The sequence below is a fragment of the Miscanthus floridulus genome, chromosome 18, assembly GCF_019320115.1.
Source record: "Miscanthus floridulus cultivar M001 chromosome 18, ASM1932011v1, whole genome shotgun sequence".
Taxonomy (NCBI): Eukaryota; Viridiplantae; Streptophyta; class Magnoliopsida; order Poales; family Poaceae; genus Miscanthus; species Miscanthus floridulus.
In genome coordinates this window covers 25,409,351-25,415,068 of record NC_089597.1, presented here as the reverse complement: position 1 = coordinate 25,415,068, position 5,718 = coordinate 25,409,351, and the positions used below count along the sequence as shown (strand labels likewise).

The 5,718-nt window shown below is 42.0% G+C and overlaps 1 long non-coding RNA gene across 1 annotated transcript; it reads left to right on the top strand.

Moving 5' to 3' along the window:
* The first annotated feature begins 2,399 nt into the window (after positions 1-2,399).
* LOC136524873 (uncharacterized) lies at positions 2,400-3,143 on the top strand. Its single transcript, XR_010776226.1, has 2 exons — positions 2,400-2,546; positions 2,665-3,143. It is a non-coding gene; the product is annotated as an uncharacterized lncRNA (long non-coding RNA).
* The last annotated feature ends 2,575 nt before the right edge of the window (positions 3,144-5,718 follow it).

Sequence of the window (5,718 nt, the reverse complement as noted above, 5' to 3'; positions counted from 1 at the left end):
CAATGCCGGTTGCCTCGTCCCGTCGGTCCGCGTGTGCTCGACGAAACCCTAGCTGCCTCTTCCTCGCCATCGGCGGCGGCGACGATGAAACTCGGCACCTCGATCTGGCGGTACCTCACCCTCTTCCTCTCCTACCCTGACTCGGGCCACCCCGGAGCGGCGGTGGGTGTCCTCTTCTTCTCCTCCCCCGACGCTGGCGGCTCCGGAGCAGCGACGGGCGAGCCGGCCATGTCAGGCCCCTGCGCGGGCGGCGCACCGCCGTGGGTGGCCCCTGGAGCGATGGCCCCCAGCACGGTTGCCCCCTACGCCACACCTAGGCAGGCGTGCGCCACCCACGCGGCAGGGCCATCGCCGGCAGTACGCCCGACCTGGATTCGCGTCCGTGGGCCTGCGTCCTGTGTTTTCCTTCCTTCTCCTTTCTTCATCCGGCTTGTGCCTTACCTGTGTCGTTGCCCGTGGTTTTGTAAATGGACATGCCTAGGATTTGTACAGTACTTGGGCTTCCTCAGCTTATGGTTTCGTCTCTCCTCCATGCTATACTCGCGACGGCAGCTGCGCCGGTGCTGATGCTCCTTGGCTCTGAAGCCCAAGTGAGTTCCCACATCCTCCTCTTCTCTTGCTCCTCATTAGGCGTTGCAGCCCATCCCCTCTCCAGCAGGCTAACGGAATTGGAATGTCAAATTGTGTTGGTTTCAGAAAGGGGACACAGAGGGTAAGCAAGATTGCTTTGCTGGGGATTCTTGTTGATCTGGGGGGACAACTCCATCTGCCCTTCCTCACCTTTGGATAAGAAACATGTGCTATGGTTTGATGCTCCGTATGCTAGATTTCTGCTGCCTGTAGTTTAAGTGTTCGATTAAATGCCTATTCAAGTAGTGATCCCGACAGCCTCCACAGCCCTACTTCATACGAATCAAATATGAGCAACAGCGTTATCCTAAAATGTTGAAAGGCATGTCTTGGAAAATTAATTTATAGGTGTTTCTTGTTGATGACTGATATCTGGCATTCACTAAAAGTGAAAACTTTATTGAAAATTAATTACTTCCGACATTCACAATCAAGAAATAGTTGTATTATTATTATTTTTATTACTCTTGGATTTTTAAGTCTCCAATCTCAATTCATGTTCACAGCTGATCTCTCCCAAACTAGTGTCACATGGACACTCACTCATTTCTACTAAAAGGGTGCCATTGGTAATTTGAGCACGAAACTCACCAAACACATAATATGAATACCTTATCTATTTTGTTGCTTCTTCCAGGCTTCATGCTTATAAAGCTCCAATTGTTTTATCATGAAAAATTTTCTATTGAGACGGCTTTCTAGCTTCTCAACATGTTTTGGTGTTCACAGCCTATATCTGCACTTATCTTTCATTGCCTCCATATCAATGCTTGATTGTTGGCTTCTATGAAGGTATCTAATACTGAATATGATGAGCACAAAGGAAGAATAGCATTTGGACGGCTGCATGCAGGAGAACTTCAGCGTGGCATGGAGGTCAAGGTATAGATCTGCTCTGCTTGTGCATGTTTTGGCATAATAATGTGAACATGAGCATTCCAGTTAGAAAGTTATATAAAACGTGGTAGTATCACAGGCAGGCTCAACCAAAGGAGAGATTGACATTCCTGCTGAGTGAAAATAACCATTTGCAGTGAGGTGTTATATGGTTCTTTACTACATATATGTTGGATAAAGTATTACTGAGTCGATGCCACAATGCTGGTAAATTTCATTTCCAATATAATAAAATGTATAGCATTTTTTATGAGTACCTGAGTTTTGCCTTCTCTATTTGAGATTGGCACCTTATGATTCATCTCAAATTTCTTGAGGAAGTCTGTGAGTAAAGCAAATCATATATAAGATAAAAGGAATTGCTGGGATTAATTGAGGCCTGAGCAGCCTCCACATCTCTTTAGCTTATATGTTAGGCCTTGAAAGCTTAGCCCCTTGGATATGATTTTAGCACAAACTATGTTATGATTCTTATGAGTTGCTTTGATCTATTAGTATAGGATGAGCGCTCAGTGAGTTGTGTCATGTTTATTTCTCTACCCCATAATTAATTCTTCAAAATCCTACTTGCAATAAAACTAATGATAGTTCAGTAATGGAACACAATTTGATGAGCTGGATTTGGTTTGATTCTATAGGTTTATTTAGTATCCATAATTAGAGAATATAAAATTGCTGACAAATAAAATAAACTCTTATTCCTGAAGCACTCACTAAAATTAATTGTGATACCTCTCTGGTTAAGCTTATTATGGTACCTGGGTCATTTTGTTTTTGTCAGGTGGTTGACTCCAATAGTGGTCTGACATGTATCATTTTTCCTTCTCTCGCAGACACTCTTTATCGTGTCCCTATGCAACAATTAGCTCTTGTATCTTATTGAAAAGGAGTTAATCTGGATATTTGGTCACATTCCTGGGTTTTCTGCCACCCTTCCATCTGTGATTGCCAAACTCCATGCTGCCAAGGACAAGTATCTATCACCACCAGCCCCAGTCTCACCGTACTCACAAATGGAGGTTAGCACCATCAGTTTAAAGTTGTGACCCTTTGACTTTGAGCTTGAATGACCTGTCTTACGCGCCCTTAATTATTCATCTCACTTTCTTATTGGTTCAGCAATTGTACCAGGTACAGGAGAAACAGTGGAATTTCTCTTTTATATTTGTCTAGAACTCTATAGTGTGGCTTGTGCTTCTGAACTTCTTCATTAAGATAATCACGCCAACAGCACAAAATTATCTTAAAAAGTAGCAGGATATGGAGATGGAACTTATTTCTGATTCCCCGCTCCTGGACCATTCTAAAACTAACTAGTGGCACAGCTAGTGGTGTTTATTCAGCTGCTAGCTGCAAAGATTCTCCTCTGTAGCCTGAACTCATGGCTAAGCCCCTGCAGATGATTTCAAGTTCCAACAATTAGTATTAGTAGGTATTCGTCTGTACAGTGAACAAAATCATGGGCTTGGTTAACTAGTCAGGTGATGGATGCGTCCTTTTGTCATTGTGCCTGTACTGGCAGTTCCTCGAGGAGTCATTCTGTTTATTTTTCGGACATCTACACCGATAAACAGTAGGGATTGTTTATGGACCACGGTTGGCTTTGCCGAGATGTATCCATCATACCTGTTCCTCTTTATTTTAGGGACTTGAAATGCAATAGAAACCTGGGAGGATTCAACAATGATACATCACTGTGACAAGTTTACTGTGTTCATTTGTTTTGCCATTGGCGGCAGCAGGAGAAGGCTTCTTTGTTCTTGAGATTAAACGTGTCTGCTTCAAATTTCGAAATGGATTGATTGAGATTGCTCAGGTCTAGTCTGTATTTTGGATTGTTTGATTGACGGTGCTACCAAGCCAATCTCATTTCAAGATGGAGTCAGAAGTACACTTGATGCAGAAGCCAGTACATGACACTTCCTCGACAGTTTGCTTGAGTTCCTAGGGAGTTGCTTGCATTCAAATATGAAAGTGTGACGTAGAAAATCACATTTAATTTGCAAAATTTCAGTAACGGTAAATTTTTGTTGGATCTACCTACTAAACACCAGTGGCATCATCGGTGTTACTACCTGATTGTACTGTACCGTTATGAAAAAAATGCCATTCATTTTAAGTTGTTTTTCCCTAGCAGTATGTAACTGTATTGTGCATGTATATTACAATTTACAACTAATGTTGCCCTCATGTATTTTTTTAGAGTTTTAGGCCTTTGCCTGTCTTAGCATTAAACAAAGACAATAGCATTCAATTACAGCATTCAGGTGGATCTACCCTCATGTATTCTATTTGATTGGTATTTTCAGATTTGTTGCTGCCTAATATTTGGCTTTAATTTCTAACCCTATATTGGTGAGTTATTATTCTATATAGTGCATAGCCTTGTATTGGATTGAATAGAAGTGCTGGCTTTGCTACTGCATTACTCTTTCTTTTCTTTTTAATGAAATGATACGCAGCTCTCATGCGTGTTCGAGAAAGAAATATATGCTCCATCGTATAAATTGAAAGTTGTATAAATTTAAGTGTAAGTTTGGAAGGTGTATAAGCCCTCTGTGGTCCTAATTGAACATATGACTTTGGTCTATCCAAATGAGTTCATAATTTAGAACTTCTCACTATCTGACAAAGAGCACGTAAATAAGCATCACACAAACCATTGATTAATTGGCAGACTCAGGTGGGTTACCAAAACCTTTTGTTTTATATTTGCTTTTTTACTATTTAGCTTGGATAAAAATTGTTACAAAAACGGTTAATACAGATAGGTGATATGCATGACTAAGTTTGCGACTGCCAATAGGACATCAGTATAAGTATTTGACACTTTTATAGGTGGAGCAGCATTCCAGGAATCTCAGAGCTATCTTGTGACAAATTCAGGGAATTGTGTATTGTGTAGATATCAGAGGCACCAGCACAAAAGAAAATATTAAAATAATTATTCTGAAACAATGATAAGATTGCATAGGATACACGTACAGGCTAACAAGTATTATTGGGGGCAGCGAGATTGGAAAACTACCTTCTAGATGAAAAATGACCTTCTGAAGAAGCAAAGGCGTCACCTGTACTGATCTTCTAAGACATTTTCTTTTCCTTATTCCCATTAACCTCAAAGTATGGGAGGACACGGTGGTAGCAGGCATATAACCATACAAATGTATTATCGCTGTCATATATATGGTCTAAGTACTACCACCTAAAACAGTTCCACATAGAATGATACCCCATGGCAGAGTGAGTAAAAGTAATATTGCATATTACAGCCACCATAGTATCCCTCATAAATGTTAAAGTGCAGCCTGTACAAACTTTATTTAGTTATTACTGATAAGAAACTCACATAGATACCCAGCACTGATACTATGCTAGGTACGTAAAAACTTAATCACAATAACAATTGCAAACGACCTTGCATCACAATATAGCTGGTATAGGAATTGCGCCGCTATTTATTTGGTGAATGTAAGAAATAACTTAATCATGTGTAGTCAAGTTGTGGACAGGCCCTATGCCCTTGAAATTTGAATAAATCCACAAAGCTTGAATATTTATTTAGCTCTTCTTATTTCAACAACTATCTCAGGGCCTCTCGTAGGGTAGCGGGCGCATTACAAGGATATACAATATGATTGATGCCACCATAGTAGGAGTTAAGACAGCAAAGATGGTCATGGTGAGATCATCTTCATCTAAGCACATCTTGAGAGTGTCAGCTTCTTGCTTCTAACAATGTACTCCGGCTCCTGCTTGATGTTTTCTTTGATAGTCTCTAGCTTGCAGCACTTATCTTAGGCTTCTTCTTAAAATGTTGAAATAGGTTGGCAATTGAATAGAGGGCTTATGCGGGTGATTAGTGTCGAGTGTGGAGTGTCTTGTTGTGAAGGAGGAGCTGGGGGGCATTTTATAGGTGATTGACGACGGGTTTAGAGGGTGGGTGCGCACCATTATCGGCGACACTGAGCAGCATCGGGGGCTGAGGGAATCAGGTTTGTGGGGGACAGCAGCGGCAGCATCGGCCCAATGGAGGTGACATCACGAGTAGTGTCGTGGGGAGGTGGTGCGACGTGCGGTGGGTGGCGGTGCAGAAGAGACAGTGGTGTGACGCTGAGAGGACGGCACCAGTGTGCGAGAAAAGGAGCGCGGGTGAGTGGCCACTAGCGGTGCGCGTGGCTTTAATTTGCA